This window comes from Bicyclus anynana, chromosome 18 (genome assembly GCF_947172395.1).
Source record: "Bicyclus anynana chromosome 18, ilBicAnyn1.1, whole genome shotgun sequence".
In the NCBI taxonomy this organism is placed as follows: Eukaryota; Metazoa; Arthropoda; class Insecta; order Lepidoptera; family Nymphalidae; genus Bicyclus; species Bicyclus anynana.
In genome coordinates this window covers 5,736,134-5,755,772 of record NC_069100.1, presented here as the reverse complement: position 1 = coordinate 5,755,772, position 19,639 = coordinate 5,736,134, and positions in this window count along the sequence as shown.

Here is a 19,639-nt window from a genome sequence, read left to right as displayed (position 1 = left end):
ATTTTGTCCGGGTGAAAACGCAATATCATGACAAACTACTTGTATAAACCTTCTTCTTGAATCACTTTATTTATTATTGAAAACCAATAAAAACCATTGCGTCGTGTAAAAGATGTTGAAAACAATGACGTGTTATTCTAGTAATAAAATTATTCAATTAGAAATCGATACGAAGTTATTCGATTTTTCGTGTTTCGTATGGCAACATCGATTTGACTTTTGGACAGATAATCTGTTGATGTCAATAATTGTCAATGTCATTCTCATTTTAATAATTAGTTAATGTCATTGAATTAATTTACTGATTTTGTCTGTATTCTGTTTACATTCAGTATTTTTTGAACCGAATTATAATTTTTCAAACCACAGCTATAATATAAATAAAACTTGCACGAAGTTAAATTCGAAATTCGAATAATGTTGACCCTGAACCGGAAAAAATACAAGTTTATTTCAGCTCTCAAATGTAAATACAAGAGGACATTTACGCTGCATTAATCAATGTTAATATCAATATTAAAATTATTATAGTTGGCATCAATTGTCAATAAAATGTCACGAAAATACGAATACATTATGTTTGAAACATGCTCGTAAACAAGTACACAGCAGGTGCAGGCAGCACAAATAATGTTTGATCCATTTTTAATGTGAAAAACGATTATTATTCATAAGAAATAATATGTATAACTTTAATAATTTTTGTCATGTTATTGTGTCAAGTCACAACAGAGTGTAGTTTCCCATATAAGTGTTGAAGTGTCGCTCAGTGTATTTTTATGACTAACCAATATTGCTGTATTAAAAAGTACATTTACTGTGTAATTACTGGCGTAGAAGGCAAAACATCTAGTCTAGTAGATGTAGGACAGCACATAGGTTTTCTTGCATTGTTGATGGTTTGTTCAAGCAATATTTAGTGCATAGAAGTATTATAGTATATTTATCCTACTTTCCTGATTAATATTAAATGTGAACTGTGAGTTTGTATGTCAGTTTGCTACATTTTCACACCCTAAACCAATTTTAAAACAGTAATAAATTGTGCATACTAGAGAATTATCTTAATTCTCTGCGTGTGTGAAGTCTGCCAATCCGCATTGGGCCAGTGTGGTGGACTATTGGTCTAACCCCTATCATTCTGAGAGGAGACTCGAGCTCAGTAGTGAGCCGAATATGGGTTGATGATGACGATGAATAAATTGTGGAATAACATAACATTATTAAATCCACTAAGTAAACCAATTTTAAAACTCTGATTAAATTATTTGCTGGATTTTCATATTTTATTACTATTTCAGTTATCCAGAGTCATCCCAAGTTTGTCAAAATTGCTGGAAAACGACTGATAAAGCAGCATCTTGCTCAACTTAAGAACAGAAAATAATTATGTAATAGCGACAAACACTCCAAATCAATGTTGTTTTCCTCGCTGTAATACATTTGTAAATTCATTTATTTACAGTGCTTGTAAACTAAGCCTAGGTTTTGCAAACAAGCACTTTTGAAATAATAAGGTTGACTATTTGTCCATCTCCAGACAGACAGACAGACCTCATCACCAGATAGGAAGACAAGTTCTGCTGAGGAGAGTCAGCAAGAAACTCAACAGTCAGTCTTTTTTAGAAAAGTAATACAATATTATAATTTACAATTGTTAACATCATTACAATAATTTCTTCTAGTAGAAGCTGATCCAATGGCCTCCAAGTAGTGGTGTGCACTAAAGTACTGCATATCCTAAGAGTTGTCTTCATTAGTAAATACAGATTTTTCCATTTTGCTTAATTTTATTACTAGTGCATACCCTGATCGACAACCATATGCACGCCACTGCCTGGTTGGTTGGTTGTTTCATTTATTGATTTATTTGTTAAGCTTGTTGGTTACATAAAACAATAAATCTATTCATGTACATTAATGTTACTTCATCTCCGGTGTACTTTTTGAGCAGTGAGAGTGATAAAATAAAATATTTTTTTTTTATGTCTAGCAAACTTTTATTAAAAAAATTATTTAACCAAATCCTTATTTATACATCATATTATCATCTCCATATACTTTTATGGGGGGGCGTAACTGGGTTTCTTGGGCCAAAGTTGTATGGGCTGGTGGACATTCCCCTTTCAGCTAAATCGCCGCAAAATTCGCCCCCGGAATCGGAGGCAGAGGTCATATCCACTGGCTATCACGGCTTCGGCTTTGAGAGTCTAGACACTTGCAACCTTCTAAATCCAGACAGTTTTTGAATTATGAATTTTTAACAGAAATCCGCTTCAGCGTATGACTTAAAGACATTCATTTAGATGAAGCGATAGTACTACGGCTGCAGTGTTGGCGCACAACCACCTGAGTACAGGACTCAAACAGCGACGCGCAGTGAGTGTTTTCACATGCTCTCTCATTTCTACTTCACTTTTGTATATTCTTCGGGTTTTGGCACAGCGAATAAAATTCGGCGTTTTATTAAATACTATCTGACACCCATTCCCGTAGGAATACGGGGATAATATATAGCCTATAGCTTTCTTCGATAAATGTGCTATCTGACACTGAAAGAATTTTTCAAATCGGACCAGTAGTTCCTGAGATTAGCGCGTTCAAAATAAAACAAACTCTTCAAACTCAAACTCAAACTCAAAATTCATTTATTTGAAATAGGCTTAGCCCTCAACAAACTCAGCCAGGTTTATCCTTTTTTAGTTTATCAACATTTAACAATAGGTATATAGGTAACCTGTCATGTAATACATTTCATTTCCAAGCAATTTTGTCGTTTACGTAATTATTAACACTATAATACGACTTTTCTATAAGCTTACGTTTAATATAAGCTTTACAATATTAATATAGACTAGCGGACGCCCACGACTTCGTTCGCCCTTAGACCTCTTTAATCCTTGCAGTAGTATCACTGTGAAAATGGAGTAACTTCTCCCGTTTTCCCAACATTTCCCTTCATTACTCTATTGATCGTAACGTGATGAAAAGTATGCTATAACCTGCCTAGGAGTATGAACAATAATTGCACCAAGTTTCGTTAAAATCCGTCGAGTAGTTTTTGTTTCTACAACAAACATACAGACAGATAGATAAAAAATATAGACAAATATGTTGAGAAGAGCCGGCAATAAACTCATCAGTTGCTCTTGTACAAAATCATCATTAGCAACCCATATTCAGCTCATTGTTAAGCACGAGTCTCTTCTCAGAAGAGAGGGCTTAGTCCACCACGCTGGGCTGGGCCAAATGTGGATTGGCACATTTTACAAACGTAAAGAATTAAGAAAATTCTCTGGTACGCAGGTTACCTCATAATGTTTTCCTTCACCGTTTGAGACACGTGATATTTAATTACTTAAAATGCACACAACTGAAAAGTTGGAGGCGCATGTCCCGGACCGGATTCAAACCCACAACCTTCGTAATCGGCAGCAGAGTTTATATCCATGGGGCTATCATCAGGCGCTCCACGGTTACGAGGCCGGACTTAATTCCAACAGGACATAGGTTCGATCCCTGCCCGTTGTACTATTGCCGTGTCCGTTCCTAACACAGTCAAAAATTCTGTTGCAAAAAAAAAAATTTTAAAGAAACATTCACTCTACAAACTTTGACAATTTAATTTTTCGGAGACAAAGGACTTTTTCGTTTACTTACAGACAATTTCACGTTAAATTTATAACTTTTAATATTCAAAGGGCTTTATGAAATATTCTTTTCAATTTCCATAAAGCAGCTACTGAAAGATAATATAATACCTACTTGATAGTTTGAAATTCATATTAATATACTCTGAGGGACAATTATTACAAATACTCACGACATATTAAAGTGGGCGGATAATGAATAATGTTACTAGGTACGCAAAATCGTTTAGCATGGTTTGTAGACGTCTGTTACAAACCCATTTTACGACAGGGCCGGATTAAGGAGGTCTAGAGGCTCTTAGGCTTAAAAAGTAAAGACTTTCATATGAACTGCGAAAACCTTTAGACTTCCTTAATACGGCCCTATCGCAAAATCCATTCATAACAAACGTACACTAACGCTGTTAAACTGTTTACTACCTCCCTGTCAAATTTCAAGTTTGTAGCATAAAAAATCAAGAACTTTTACAAACTTGTTAGAGCCTCTAGACCTCTTTAATCCGGCCCTATCGCAATGCTGCGGGGCAACATGCACCTATTTAGACAGTCGATCTGAAAAAGTAAACTCTATTCGTGCGTCGGAGTTGACACACAGTTTTTATGTGTTAATTAGTTTCGCCTATGTCTCATAAAAATCATATTCAAACATCATCATCATTCATATTCATCAAGGGTAAGCAGTGTTTGAAGACTTATATGATAATATATAAAATACTCTCTCCGAATGGTTTGAAGAAAATCTCTTAACTATTAATGTCTCAAAAACAAGCTTTATTATCTTCAAAAATAAAACAAAACAATTCCATGCTACCCACCTTTGCGTCTTTACAACCAAATTGTAGAACCAAAAAAGACTGAAAAATATCTTGGCCTAAGGTTAGATTGTGACTTAAATTGGAAAACTCAAATTAAACGTATTAAATGCAAACTTTCCTCCTTGATGGGATCACTGCGAAATATTACTCACTGTCTTCCTCTCCCAGTCCACAAACTAATTTACAACGCCTTAGTAAAACCTCACTTAATATATTTGATTGAAATTTGGGGCTTTGCAACAAAGACAAACCTTAAAGTCCTACAAATTTCTTAAAACAAAATAATCAAAATGTTATTTAATTATGACTACCTAACTCCTACATCCAAATAGTACAAAAATACAGACATCATGAATATCAAACAATTACATGCCTACTATACTTGTATATTAATAAGAAAAATTCTTAATAAAACCATTCACACACATATTACTTTTACAAAAGTACATCACGTGCAGAGTCGAATCAGCCGTAGAAAGGATCATATTTTGTTACCGCATCAAAGGACTTGTCTCGGTAAGAGACATATAAAATTTGAAGGCGTGCAAATTTATAATAAATTACCTGTGGATGTGAAGAATGCCAAATCGTTAAACACATTTAAAACTAAATTAAGAAAATATTTACAGTGGTATTCCCACTAACACTTACACTGTTGTAACGATGTCGCACTGAACATCGCACATTTCTGTAGGTAGAACAAAAAAAAATTTGTTTGCTTTCAGCTGATTGTAAAATAGTTAATAAGATTTATTTATAGTTGTTTCTCTGTAAGTGAATCCAAATTCTTTAAGAGAAATAAAGATTCTTTGACGACATAATATGAACTTCACACGGCCGCTCGCAAATTATATAGAAGTTCTAAAGCGGTATCGTCTAACGCTGCAGCGATTGTAGAGCAGTTTAAGCTAAGCGCACACGTAAATTCCGTCGCTAAAACAAAGATACTAAATGTTCAGCACACGCCCAGGTTTTCCATGTATAGCTAGCTATACGGTGAGATAAGCTAGCTTTATGTTAACTGGAGAAAGACGCTGTATGCTTACACGGAGACTTTTTCCGGATATAGAGACACTGGAAGAGATACTTTTCAAAGAATCCTTATTAAGTCTCGTCTCTGAATGAGAGGGGTTAGTCTAATAGTCCACCACGCTGACCCAATGCGGATTGACAGACTTCACACACGCAGAAAAATGATTAATTTCCCAGATATGCAGGTTTCTTTAGCCGAAATTAATTGCCACGTGTCTCAAACACGTCTTATTTAATTAATTAAAATGCACGTAAATGAAAAGTTCCAGCTGCATGTCCCGCACCGAATTCGAACCTCTTCCCTCAAATTCCCTTTATTTTATTTATTATTTCAGTTTGGCCCCTTTATTTATTATCTCGTTTATTGAAAATCCTACAATTACACATAAAAAGAAATTAAAATTTTGAAAAAACATGAAAAAATGTCCTTCTGTCTAGTCGCACTTTGCGAAACTATAAGGATTCCTTGTGGACTAAGGAACCGTAAAAACTTAAATAACTACTATAAATAAAATATCCGTCCGTTTGAGTACTAAATTCATGTGTGTGATTTGTACCACGTGGTTCAAACAAAGGGTTGCTTAGCATTTGACTACATTTAACCCTTGAAATGACCTTTGAAAAACTTCAACTTAAAAGTTAAACGTAACACATCTAGTGCACAGTTATTCCATGTCACCTCTTGCGTTGTTGCAAGAGCCAGGCTGTAGTGTTCCCTTTTGGCTAATACCTGTGCTTAGTGCCTGGCCTGCTCCTTACTCCTCACTGCCGACTAGTTGTAGCTACTTGCAGATGTTGTTTGTTTACCTACCTTATGATAGGCGTATTATCAAGAAAAAGAAAAAAATGGAATTACTGTTGTCGCCGCGTTGGCCACTTTTAAATTTACATGTTGTTAATAAATAGTGTAGGAAATAGTAGACTGTGACAGATATGATGTCGCTCGATCTCGTGTTGGTTTCAGTGTGCTGGTGGCGTTCGAGCCGTCCACATCTCTTGTTGTGTAATTCCTTATGGGTTACTTGGGATAGGCGGGGTGAGTGACTTGAGTGGAAAAGGGGAGTGTTTGTTAACAGTCAAAGGATCCTTAAACCCTACACACAACGTTCACAAGTGCGTGACTTCACTTAAGGTCATTCTCTGATATTCTAGGGTCTTATTTTGGTTACAGTGTGATTTGTTAATTAAGTTGTCCTGATAAATGTTGTGAATCATAACCTTGTTCGACATTAGTTTTCTTACTTTTGTAATCACTCATGAGTCTGCTAATAGGTAGGTACCAAGAAAGTCCTGCTCCTTACTCCATACTGCCGAATAGTTGTAGCTACTTGCAGATGTTGTCTGTTTACTTATTTTTTTTTATTCTTTACAAGTTAGCCCTTGACTACAATTTCACCTGGACTACAATACCTCATGTGTATTATTAAGAAGAAACATTAAAAAATTAATTACTAAACTTTTCTTTTTTAATAACAAATCATGCTAGAGGGTGTTTTGGCGGGAAAATCGTAATAATTACAAGTAGCTCTCGTTTTGTTTTCATTTTAGAGTTTTATTGTATAAGGTAGAATGCATTTTATCTAATCTTTTACAGGGTACTTAGGAGTATTTCTTATAACTCTAGGAATTAAATTAAAATTAAATTAATTTAAAATGTCTACTAGGACTGCAGAAGCAGAAAGAAGTAGCGTACATATTGGAAACCCATTAATAGTTGTTAATCGTGATTAAACTAAGAAAAAAGCAAATGGTAACCAATCTTGAAAAGCAGGGAGAAAAAAGATATAACTTAATATTAGAAGGTACCCTATCTATGCATACGAATAAACATGAATTTTATTCTGAAAAACACTGACACATAACTGCGTGATTGCTTTATAAATACGACGGTCTCAGGCAACAAGTATTACTATGAATACTAGAATTTTACTATGCTAAGTATAAAGTAATCTTAATTCCCGTTCTGTAAAATTTCAATATTTTTTTTACAAGCGTCTTATAAAATAATAGTTTTAATTAATACAAATTTATGAGTGTACGACACTTCTGAGTGTGACTCCCACTTTCACCATCCTCCTTTGGCAATTTGGTTTTTTATAATACAATTTTTGTTATTCTCTTTATCAAAAACTTTCTACATATAACCAGTACCAAAAACTAATCAAGGACGATTCAGTTATAGCGAACAAAATTCAACATTACAATACTACCTACTCTATGCATTTTGCATCAACGCAGTTCGGAGAGTTTTTCGCTTACAATTTTCAATTTTCACCAACACACGATTTTGACCTTTGTTACAGTACAAATAAAAGGTAAAATCGCCTGCAGTGATGCTGGTCGTCGGTCCATTAATTCAATATATTACAAGGTATCTGAGGGTAGGATATTAATAATTCAAAACGCGGAAAGCTCTTGAATTAAACAGTCTTCGTGTATGACAAGACTAATGGGTACACGTTTTTAGTTTACTACGAGGAAATATTCTAGCATTTTCTAGATGGTACCGGTTTTATAGTGATTATATTTGAAATCAATCAATAGGTTATATTGGGAATTGAGACGCGCGGAAGAGCGTCAGCCTAATTACAGAGGGCATGTAGCCATGTGGCACGTCTCTTTCTACAAAAGCTAACGCTTCGATAATTAAAAAGTTATGGGAATGACATTCATTAACGACAGGTCACGTGATCAAGTTGTCAATCGGATCTGTCATTCCTCTACATTTTGTTAGTTTTTGAATTCTTAGCTTTTTAACCCCCAGCGTAAAATTTTTTTATATCTTCTGTTTTATAATCATAGAATTCATCTATGATTATAAAACTACGACATAATCAAAGAAGCGGAAGGAAATTCATTGTATTATGAACTAGCCGACGCCCGCGACTTCGTCCGCTTGAAACTCGATGTAAACTTTCAACTACCCCTATCCTGCCCCTACCCTACTTTTCTGGTTGATTTTTTACACCTTGTGTCCGAAAAAGCCAAATATCTTACGGAACCCTATTTTTTCCAAAATAAAATTTAGCCTATGTTGCTTGTGGATAATGTAGCTTTCGGATGGTGAAAGAATTTTTAAAATCGGTCCAGTAGTTTTTGAGCCTATTCATTACAATCAAACAAACAAACAAACAAACATACAAACAAAGTTTTCCTCTTTATAATAGATTATTTATTTTTTTATTCTTCACACGTTAGTCTTTGTCTGCAACACCTGATGGTAAGTGATGATCTAAGATGGAAGCGGACTAACTTAGTTAGGCGTAGGATGAAAATCCACACCAATTTCGGTACCGTACGTACCGAAATGCTACATCGCTTGGCAGTACGTCTTTGTCGGTAGTGGTAACTAGCCACGGCCGAAGCCACCCACTAGCCACCACACACTCCATGTAACGAAACTACAATACCTTCAAACCATAATGTAAAGAAAAATAGCTGAATAATTTTCACGAAAGTCTTCAGAACACGTAAATACTTTAAGGCTGACTCACATTTAGGGGGGGACATTAAATCGTAATCGATCCCTTGCAAATCTCGGATGGGTCATGATAAGTTATCCCCGGGGAGGCCAGATTTAGGGATAAAAGTATCTGTTGGTGCGGCTGTGGGCTATGATTTATTATCTCGTAGGATTTATGTGCCCCAGATCTTACCACTTGATTGCGTGACCATAAATTATAAACACACACGTTTCGGAATTTATTTTGCATTTGTTTAGAATTGTCGTTATCGGAATTCCAGCGAGTGGCAATGGCAAAGTAGTCTGCCTTTTCTGTTTCTTCGAAAGGCTTGTCATCAAAGGTTGCCTATAGAGATTGGTTAAAGCAATAAGGCCACTTTTCCTAATTTTAATTTTAATTACTCTTTGTTAATTTTTAATTTGTTTTATACAGTGGACGTCATCGGTTGATAAGGTAAGGTAAGCTAAGTTCAAATAAATCGACATGATTTGTTGTACCGAACATATCACTATACTTTATAGGTACTTAGTGTGAGCCTCATAAGAAGGTTAAGAAGGAGCTCAGAGTAACTCTTCGTAATTGAATCACAATGATTAGATGTGCAGAAGAAGCTAAGTCACCGCCGTACGTCAACGAGTCATGAAGCTTTAATTGGTTAATTTATATTACAAAGTGCATATACAGAAAAAGTAATAGACGGATTGATAGCTATCGTCAAAATCGTATCCGAATCGGAAAAATAATTAGTCGTCTATTTATTTATCGGTCTTTGTGTGCGTATTCCTATACTTCCTTTACAAACGATCAAACTCTACGTAACGTGAAAAGCTAAATAAGACTCGTACTCAGGCTGATAACGTAAACCGTAAAGTTAACGTATATTCGATTTACGTAACGGTACCGTCGTCGATTGCATTTGGTAAACTCCCACTAAGCACACTGAAAGCATTAGCGCGTTTGTAGAAAGAGAATCGACGCTCCAATAAATGAATAATTATTATTATTGTGGACCAACGAGGTATATAAGTAGATGATAATGCACTACAAAAATGAAAGGAAAATGTGAAATATTTGTGAGTGTCACAGGCTATATTTTATCTTCGTTTTCTTACGGAAACGGGAACGGGGTTTAAATTAGTTGAATGAATAATTTTCCTTTTAATAAAATAAAATAAATAAAATAAAATTTATTTATTAAACACACAGTAATAAATCTCTAACACAATAATAGAGTACATTCCAGGCACCCAAACTAGCTGCAACTGCATCTTGAAAACTCCCATTAGTGTTACATATTTCAATTTAAATAAACTGTAGTAGACAAAAACAAGAAAGGTGAATTCGTAAAACCACATCAAACTCATAAATATATTTTTGTGTGTTTGTGTGTGTGTGTGTGTTTTTTTCCTCAGAGGTTTCGAAAAAATACATTTACGTATCATCAGGGCTTGATGGTCTGCCCCGGTAAGTCGGGCTCGGGTAACCACGACCGACTAAAAAACCTCCTCCTCTGGTCTTCAGCCTATGTGACCCCCGCGGACCCGCCGTATTACTTCGCGGGGAGAGGTCTTGCTCTACTGCTTCTTCAGGTACTTAATGCTTCGGCTCTTCCGTCGCAAACACGCTTGTTGCCACCCAGGCTTCCTTCGACGACATCATGTCTTTAATTACATGTTCTGGCCTACTACTATGTGAAAAATACGTGTTCTGCGTCTTCGTTGACTCCGGTACAAGACGGAAACTTCGGAGATGTATTGTGCTTGTGCTTATACAGATATTCACAGAAACACCCATGCCCTGTAGCATGTGTATGTGTGTGTGTAAAGTAAGTATAAGCGCGCTGGGTATGGGTGGTGTATTAAATAAATGCTCAAAATGTGTGTTGGGCCTATCGTTTGCTACATCAAATATAATTCCTAAGTGTAGGTACGTATTAAATACTATTTAAAAGCGAACATAATTCGATTAAAACTCCGCGCCATGCACTTGATCCAGCGTCCCGCAGGAGCCGCCGCCGTCCCCAACTTTAACTGGAAATTCCCGATACGTCAACTCATAGCGCAACTATTGAAAACATTGCACATTTTCCGATTAAACTTTCAATCCTATTTCTATAGTGTTTTTTTTTAATTTTGTTGTGAAGTGTCGTCTGATATACCTCGTTGGTTCAGTAAATAATAATAAAAATTGGACGATGACGCGGTTTCAACCGCGTTTTTCCCGTTACCGTTGGATACGGGGATAAAATATAGCCTACAGCACTCGAGGATAGTGTAGCTTCTCAGTAGTTCCAGAGACTAGATTCAATAAAACATCAATCAAACAAACAACCAAACCTTCATCATTATCATCATCATGTCAGCCGATGGACGTCCACTGCAGGACATAGGCCTTTTGAAGGGACTTCCAAACATCACGATACTGAACCATCTGCATCCAGTGAATACCTGCGACTCGCTTGATGTCGTCAGTCAACCTGGTCGGGGGTCGAACCTCGACCCGCTTTCTAGTGCGCTTTCTATTCCATCGCCATTCCAGCACCTTGAGACCCCAACGGCCATCGGCTCTTCGAACAATGTGCCTCGCCTATTGCCATTTCAGCTTCGCGACACGTTGAGCTATGTCGGTGACTTTAGTTCTTCTGCAGATCTCCTCATTTCTGATTCGATCACGCAGAGATACTCCTAGCATTGCTCGATCCATCGCCCGCTGTGTGACTCTGAGTTTTCTTATGAGGCCCATAGCGACCAAGTCTCGGAACCATAGGTCATCACTAGGAACACGCACTGTTCGAAGACGTTGTCTTTAGGCACTGAGGAATTTCGGATGAAAAGATTTTCCGGATGCGGCCCCGCCGAGTTGGATTCGGCGGTTCACCTCCTTCTCAAAATTAGACCTAACTGGATTATATGTCCTAGGTCCTAGTATTCGTCTACAATTTCTAGTGCAACCTTCTCAACTATAACTTTGTGGAGCGGTACAGAGCATTACACATTATTTTTGTTTTGGCCATGTTCATTTTCAGGCCCACCTGTTGAGAAATTGATTGATTGATTGATTTCTCAATCAAATCTTCCCTCTTTATAATATTCTTAGCGGACGCCCGCGACTTCATCCACGTGGAATTTAATGCTTATCACTCTATCTATTTAAAAAAAAACGCATCATAATCCGTTGCGTAGTTTTAAAGATTTAAGCATACATAGGGATATAGGGACAGAGAAAGCGACTTTGTTTTATATTATGTAGTGATCATCATTATCAACCCATATTAGGCTCACTGCTGAGCTCGAGTCTCCTCTCAGAATGAGAGGGGTTAAGCCAATGGTCCACCACGCTGGCCCAATGGGGTTTGGCAGACTTCACACACGCAGAGAATTAAGAAAATTCTTTGGTGTGCAGGTTTCCTCACGATGTTTTCCTTCACCGTTTGAGACACGTGATATTCAATTTCTTAAAATGCACACAACTGAAAAGTTGGAGATACATGCCCCGGACCGGATTCGAACCTACGCCCACCAAAATCGAAGTCAGAGGTCATATCCACTGGGCTATCACGACTCCATGTAGTGATAGCGATATAGTATTGGTAAATTTAAGTTCTTAGTTTTAATTTATTTATTAATATGTAAGTATTTTTGTTGGCTGAATAAATCAACCTTGAAAAAAATAAATTATAAATATTGGGTAAGAAAAATATAACTTAAAAAAAGTCTACAGTTTAAGTATAGCTTAATTAAATTCAGAACCATCTAGTACTAGTCGGAAAGGGAATCGATGGAAGATTTAATTAATTTAAACGGGCAAAGGTCGCCACCCCGAAGCGATAGGCCCCAAGTTTTAAGTTCGTGTAATTATATTACATTCAATATAAAAGGAAAACGTTTTTGTTACGATCTCAAAGATGAAAAATAAAGAAATGTAATTAGAAACTTGCGTAATGTGAAAATAACGACTTTATGTAATTACTTTTAGGAGATGGAAAGAACCGCTAATGTTATAAAATTAAGTAATAAGTTATTTAGGTATTATGTAATAATATCCGGGAAGATGAGTTTTGCTTCGTGTTTTGGTCGACTTTGTTGTAAAATTGTATTATTAAGCGATTAAAAAAATAAGGTCCTATATAGTGGAGTTAATAATGCTGCAGTTAACAAAAAATTACGGAATTTAGTTATAGTAAATAGATTTTAATGATTTAAACTAAAAAGTTTTATCATCATGTCAGCCGATAGACGTCCACTGCAGGACATAGGCCTTTTGTAGGGACTGATGATGATGTGATGTTTGGAAGTCCCTACAAAAAAGTTTACCCATTAAAAATTACCGCCAAAGATACTTTCTCTATATATATTTGTTGTGTAAGTTTTTTCATGTGACGTCATCAAACTGAACACTTAATTTCAGACAAAAGAATTTATGGAAGATTTCAGGAAATTGAACTCTTATTATCAAAATCTTGATATACGATTTCATTATTTTGCCCCTTGTAATGTGTCCATGTATAACAACCTTTGCCCCGAAATTATATTTCATCTTGTTTCTGCCCAAAACCTTAGATATTCAGATTTTTAATAGCAACAGAAAGGACAATATTGACCATTTAATTGAGTAATTTAATTAGCTATCATACCTATAATAAAAGACAGTATAATTCATTACAGGCAAAAAAAAATTGTCTGTCAAAGATTTGAACAAAAAGATTTCTTTAAATAAGACGCCTGCATACGTCGCATTTTCTTGCATTGTTTTTAAATTAAATAGTGATTAATTTATTTATTTTGCTGTTCGCGAAAACCCGCTGAATCCTAGAGACAACTGTCTGAATACTGAAACGTCACTCAAAATCCATCACTCACTTGAAGCCCGTTAAAAGGTCAATAAACCCACAGGAGCCGAGATACGTAATAAGCATCTCGGTGAACGATTCAAATAATGAGTCACTACATCGTTTTTCATCGTATTTTCGTTTTTGTTCTAACATAGTTATTTCACCAAAATATTAACCCCTTTGAATTCATTGTTAAAATTTTATGGTCACGACTTTAATTATCAAGTACTACCACGGCAGACGCCTGCGACTTTGTTTGTTCTTAGACCTCCTTTATGATGATGTCTACTAAAACACTACCTCCCTGCCAAATTTTACCTTTGTGCTTTAAATGGTTTTCGAGATTTCGTGATGAGTGACCTTAAAAAATTATATATATCATTACATTACAATGTTGTTAAATTATTTAAAATGATTTTTGAAGCAAATAAAAATACATAATTAGAATTGATTGAATTTAATTTAACTATTTATTTAAAGATTGAACTAACATAGTTGAGAGATGTCCACTCTACATTTCTAGTCTGTCTCTTCGTCCAAACCCAACAAAATGAGCAGCAGTTCTTTACACAAACAGTCCCCATTTCATCTCAAATTAACAACTGTTCCCGCACTAAATCTCATGTATTATGCCTTTTAATTAACTTACCAGACATTTTTGTTGTATCCGCCCGTTTTATTGTTACGCAATTTGTTTTGTGTAACAAGGAATTTATTTTGGTGTAACGCGTGACATTTTATAACACGCTGCGAGTTGTTTAATATTTTAATTTGTATTGAGTACCTAACACAGTTGGCTTATATTTCTCTTCACTGGATCTAGCGTCGTTATAACTTGATCAGAACTATATTCTTCCTATATCATACTTCCTATACCTATAGACGTACAAACTAACGTCTTACCTACAAGAGGGGGTAGAATATATCACCGGGAAAGCAAGTTTTCCGCACAACAAGGTTCAACACAAAGTCTGTACCTCCAACCGGCCTATCCTGGAGTGGAAGAGATGACCACCTTCTTCATAATCATCAACATTAATAACCCATATTCGGCTCGAGCACGAGTCTCCTATCAGCTTGAGAAGGATTAGGCTAATCCCTATAATAGTTCCTCCAGACCTCACACACGTAGAAAATTAAGAAAACGAGTATTCTCTGGAGTGCAGGTTTCTTCGCGATGTTTTTCCTTCACCGTTTCAGACAAGTGATATTTTAATGTCTTAAAATGCACACAACAGAAAAGTTGCAGGTGCATGCCTTGGACTGGATTCGAACTTACGACCTCCGAATTTAAGGCCGAGGTCAAATCAACTGGGCTATCACCACCACCACCTGCACCTTATTGCCTTACTTGATTCTTGAAGATGAAAGGACTTTCTAGGCTTGGTCTAACATTAAATAACCAACTCCGCAGTTCTCAATTTAAAAGTCATTTTTCGGGACACAATCTCAACCAATATTCGATTTTCCATTGTAGAAAATCGAGTTTTCATCGTCGTAAACATTTATAGCCACCAGTGCCTGACAGAACCAGAGGATCGCTTCTTTAATAAACATAATGTAATTTAACTTTCCCGGAAATGGGTGCAATGAAAACTTCGTTACACTGAAAACTTTTTGCTGTTAAACTTTAGTGCTTTGACTTTTATTGTTTTACTGTTCAATGATTTAAATCTTACTTACAGTTTATGGGGATTGCTCGAACAATGACGTCACTTTGCTATTGTTAACCGACTTCAAAAAAAGGAGGAGGTTCCCTCATTTTATTATACTAATATTTTTTTTTTGGGTTAGAGTTAGGGAATTGGGAGCTTTTTGGGATTTTTTTCGGATTTGCCGCTTGTTTATTGGGTCGCCTAACTAAGTTTGATATCACGCTACGCTACTGTCTTATAATAAAAAAATAAACTACATAAAAATACAAAAACATTTAAATTTCGCACAGTAAGTGAAAGACAATCTCCTGCAAACAATATTTAAAGTAACGCCGTGGAAAATACATGAAACCGAACAAATTACGAAAACCAATAAAGCGTACGCAGTTACGGCGGAATATATCGCGTGTTACACAATATATTCGGCGTTACACAAAAGATTACGCAATATATTCACTGTTACACAAAAGAATTTCCCAACAATAAACGTTAAACAACAAAAATGGCGGCCAACTTAATTAAAACGTAAAATACGCGCTATTTAAGGACCGGCCATTTAAATTTGCCAATGAATTACGAGTCGCTACGCTTTGTATTTTCGGTCTAAAATGGTGGATCTGGAAAATAAAGTGCGTATTGCGATTTTTTTATTAATTGACGGCCTCCGTGGCGCAGTGGTATGCGCGGTGGATTTACAACACGAAAATCCTGGGTTTGATCCCCGACTGGGACGATTGAGATTTTCTTAATTGGTCCAGGTCTGGCTGGTGGAAGGCTTCGGCCGTGGCTAGTTACCACCCTACCGGCAAAGATGTAGCCAAGCGATTTAACGTTCCGGTACCGCGCGTAGAAACCGAAAGGAGTGTGGGTTTCATCCTCCTCCTAATAAATTAGTCCGCTTCCATCTTAGATTGCATCATCACTTACCATCAGGTGAGATTGTAGTCAAGGTAAGGAATTGTATTGTAAAGAATTATAAAAAAATAATAAATTAATTAATTCAGATATATCGAATATTTGTACCTAGTTAGGTACATGTAACGTATCGGAATACGATAATGACATTAACATCGAAGGGGCTTTTGATCGCATTGACTCTTGGCACTGTGGTCGTGGTTACTATACTATAGTAGGGCCTTACGGACCCCTAGCCCTATTCTATATATAATAGGCTACGGGTACTCATACATTTATTTTTTATCATACTGTGGAGTGAGAAATTGTTAGGCGTTGCGGGTCTATAGTTAACAGTCTCAGGACTACTGAAACGGCGTGAATACTATAATCGTAGAAGATTTTTATTTAATTGTGTGACCACAATCTCATCTGATGGTAAGTGATGATGCAATCTAAGATGGAAGCGCACTTGTTAGGAGTAGGATGAAAATCCATACCTCATTCGGTTTCTACACGACATTATACCGGAACGTTTAATCGCTTGGCGGTACGTAATAGCCCGTAGGGTGTTAACTAGCCACGGCTGAAGCCAGCTAAAATTTTGGTGGAAACCTCTATCCAAAGATACAGAACAATAGACAATGTCACGAAAATATAGTTCAATTGGTGTTCAAAAAATTTCTATTTCCCTCAAAAACTTCAGGAGCTGTGAACAATGAACAAGTTTAAAATTCATAATGGCGGTCTCTATGCATTTTGCATACGTAATGCAATTTGAAAAAGCTTTAGAACAATTTTTAGTTCATAAATCAAATTAAGCATTCGTGGTCCCTATTGTTATCGGAATAAGGACCATAATAGTGTTGACAGAAGAGTGACAACACCTAAGATTATAAAAGTTCAAGTGACAGATGGGACAAAGTTACCAGTTGCCTCGACAGTTCCTGGACGGAACTATTCCACTTCAAACTCGATTTGCTACAGCTGACAAAAACAATGGCAAGAATATTGAATTTTTTTTTTAACTCAAGCGTTAGGGCAGCTCGGGATGCTAAATTTGCAGTTACTAAAGTGTCATGGGAATCAATTAGATTTTGTAGATTAGATGATAGAAAGAATATATGGTTATGTACTTTTTTCGCTTTCAACGGTGGGAAAAAACCTACAGACTTTAAAGACAATTTTTATTACTTTGGATTTCTGAAATGATCAATTTTTTCAAGAGATTATTTTATTTAAAATAAGTAAAATTAACCGCGCTCTTGGCTCGATAACAGAATTATAAGGGTTTTATTTTGTAACTTTGGAGCCCTCCCATTCCATTACGTTACGCTCAAATCGTCAGATTTTCGAAATGCTAACCTTTTAACCAACAAAACAAAATTCTAAACTCAAAAATGAGTGGTCCGGTCCGGTCCGAGGTTATTCCGGTCGATAATTCATTTAGATGATCTAAGGCATACAAGTTTTTGGAGTTTACTCCATAACAATCGATTTTTTTATATATAGCCTCCGATATGAAAAAAAATATGGGCAGTAAAATTCGATGAACGAATGACAGCGTTACGTTTTTTGTGCGCACGCTTTTCTGCGCACCTTTCACCGTGCGCTGCCGCCGACAGCGTGCACAGGCGTATGCACGCTGTTGGCCGCGGCCTGCTGCTCCTCGGTTGCGCACCTTTCACTTTTCAGGCGTCAGTATTGAGACGTACATAGTGTATGCTGCGGGGCAACATACACCTATTTAGACAGTCGATCAGTGTGCCTAGTGGGAGTTTTCAATATTTTCATACTGTTACTATCACGTTGACGTTTACGCAAATTTATATGGAACCTAAACAGTTGTGCAGTAGTGCCACTAGATGGCGCTGTTTCAATTCCTTGGAAATTCGCGTTTACGTTACGTGACGGTAACAGTATCAAACTGCCACTAGGCCCCCACTTTTTGACGGCCTCCGTGGCGCAGTGGTATGCGCGGTGGATATACAAGACGGAGGTCCTCGATCCCCGGCTGAGCAGATGCTCAGCCGGGGATCGAACCCAGGACGCTAAATCTTTAGCGTTCCGGTACGATGCCCTGTAGAAACCGAAAGGGGTGTGGATTCATCCTCCTCCTAACAAGTTAGCCCGCTTCCATCTTAGACTGCATCATCACTTACCATCAGGTGAGATTGTAGTCAAGGGCTAACTTGTAAAGAAAAAAAAAAAGGCCCTCTGAAATAGTAAACTCCATTCGTGCGACGGAGCTGAGACACACTTTTTCTGATACTATTTCAAAGCTATAGATTAGCTAACGTTTTGTAGCCGTACATAAATCAATTTCAAATCACCATTGGAATATTTTTCTATTCAAATCGACATTGTGACCTATAAAGTGAGCATTAAAGCGAAGCGAAGCCATTCATTCTGTTTTATGTATAAGTAAATATGGCATTTAATATTCAAACATTAAGGGGTGGGCGATGACACAAAATGAAGGGTTACAGAATAGTTAGGGCTGTTTAAGTCTTATCAATAGTTTAGGATCGTGGGATGTGACAGCTGATTGTACAGGCAATTTCCTTTAGCTTGAATACTTTTATATTTGGTTCACTCTTTAGGCAGTTCAGTTTAGTATTAAATTATATTTTATTCTTCATTTTGGTTAGAATATGGGGATAAGATATATGCCACGTCGTTTAAGAGTAATTATTAAAAATTAATGATGAAGCCATTTAGAGACCCAGATCCAGAGATTACGGGCCCCTACAACTCTATAAACTTTTTCTCTTTATAATATTTCGCCCACTGCCGACAGCCTATCCTGCCCGCGACTTCGTCCGCGAGGAAATCAATGGAAACTTTCAACCCCTATTTCACCTCCTTCTTATTTTATTTTCGCAATAAAAAATATCCTATAACCTTCTTCATAGTATGGTCTCAAATCAAACAAAAATTTCATTTGAATTCAATCAGTTGTTTCAGCGTGATGCCCGAATAACAAAAACACAGACAGACAGACAGACAAAAAGTCGAAAGAAAATATTTTTAGCTTCAGTATCGATTACATAATGCCCCCGACAAAAATTTTCAAAATATCTTCAATGTACAAAATGTAAAAAAATTACCTGTTACAGGTTTATTATAAGTTCTAGATGGCGCTAGTAGTCCTTTATGCCAAGGTAATGTTTGGTGTTACAAATGGTATAAGTAAAATCTCAAATTGCGAATCAATATAGTATAGAATTTGACCAATTTTATTATAAGTATAGATAGTAAGAATAATATACCTATATCTTATTACCAGAACCGACAA